General features: G+C 44.1%; 1 long non-coding RNA gene across 1 annotated transcript in view; it reads left to right on the top strand.

Moving 5' to 3' along the window:
* The window catches only part of LOC109302414, a 20682-nt gene that overhangs the window by 666 nt on the left and 18296 nt on the right, over window positions 1-1720 (top strand). The gene's annotated exons all lie outside the window — the stretch shown is intronic.

The raw sequence follows: 1720 nt of genomic DNA, 5'->3' as shown, positions 1-1720 counted from the left end.
CACACACACACACACACACACACACACACACACACATATATATAAGTGGCATTTCAGTTTAATCAGGTAAAAATGTGGATTTTGGGTTACCTTTTTTAATCCGAAAATTGGAGATTTTTTTTTTTTTAAATCAGAGAAAGCCAGGATCCCTGATAATGAATTACTGGGTAGAGTACTTCCTTGCAAATGGAAGACCCAGTTTCTGTACTCTCTTCAACCTGAAACGGTTCAAACATGCTGCTTCCACCTCCCAAAAGAATGTTCTAAAAGTCCTGCTCAAGTCATGAAGGTATGTGGATTGGGGACAATCTCCAGATTCAAATTGTGCCCTTGTGCAGACAAGTATACAAGATTATTGGAGTCATAGAGAGCGTTTGATTCTGTAACTCAGTGATGGGACAGCCTTCTAGGAGACAGAGGTCCTGGTTTCTGCTTCAGGGACTGATGCTTTTTCCCCAGTTACAGAATCATTGGTTAAATTATGTAAACTGTTTTTGGATCAGTGAACACAGTTGAGATCTCACTTCCTCCAAGGGAATGTCCTTATCATGGAGATGCAGAAGCATGCTCCATCTTGATTACTTTGTAACTGGCTCCATTTGCAGTCTTGATTGCTGGGTCACAGCTTCTGCAGAAGGGATGTAGATAGCCCCTACCTCAGCTTAACTCATAGTTAGCATGGCTTCGCCCATAGCAAGAGAATTGAAAGCTGTAGGTTTCAACCTTCTTAAGCTGAGGAATGTATACATCCTGTATCTCCTACATCTTGGATGAGAGCTCTAACCACTACACTATTATATTTAAAGGGGCTGTTCCCACCCTCAGCACCACCAGCACCAGTATTTTATAATGAATCTAACTTGGGCTGCTATGTTTAGAGCTGATTCCAAAGTTGTGGTTTGAGAATGCCTCCCATATTTGGATCCTTTAGGGCACTTAGCTGTTGAGAGGGCATCAAAGTGTCTATGAATTCCACATGGTCCTGGACAGTATAAATAAGGGCTGTGGTGGACAGCTAAGTCAAAATGCCAGGACTTCTGGAATGGACAATAACAGTAACATACTAGTAACAGTTCTGGTATGCACAGTAGATTTCACCAGCACTTTACTAGTGAAATCTGGGCACCTTTTGTATTTTGTGTATATTTAGGTAAGTAAACTTTGCCTAAGTTAGGCACCTCAGTACTCTTGGATTTAGCCATAAATATAAGAATTTTAATGTAATGCTAAGGCTTTTATTCCTAGATCCCCAATTTAATTTACATTTAATATCTGACTAAGATGTTAGGGATTTTGATCAGGCAGGTCAAATTGGGCCAAGTTCTTCAGTAGCTGCACTTGTAGTAAGCCATCAGCTAGTGAGCTCTGACCAAGTTCACAAACAGCAAGCTTCTTGATTGGCTGCTGGAAATGCCATCTATTCATTTAGTACCAGCTGGGGTTGTAGGTTTCCATGCCAGTAAACTGTTCTGACTTGTCTGCTGAGGCAAGCCTCCTGACTCTTGAGATCAGAGCCATCCCTGTGGGTGGGGGGTGAATCAGGGTAACCACCTTGGACCCTGCGCTTTGTGGGGACCCATGGGCTGTGCTGTACAGGCCCTCCTGAGGGTCCCATCCCTCCGCATGGCCACTGTGCACCAGCAGCTTTGTGCTCCAGCTACTTACCCCCCCGCCCCATTCTGCGCTCTGGCTGCTAACCACCTCCCCCCCTCCCCCCCAC

This window comes from Gavialis gangeticus, unplaced genomic scaffold (genome assembly GCF_001723915.1).
Source record: "Gavialis gangeticus isolate Ggan-Ray unplaced genomic scaffold, GavGan_comp1, whole genome shotgun sequence".
NCBI classification, from domain to species: Eukaryota; Metazoa; Chordata; order Crocodylia; family Gavialidae; genus Gavialis; species Gavialis gangeticus.
Note: the sequence above shows the minus strand (reverse complement) of the source record. Positions and strands in the feature narration are given on the sequence as shown.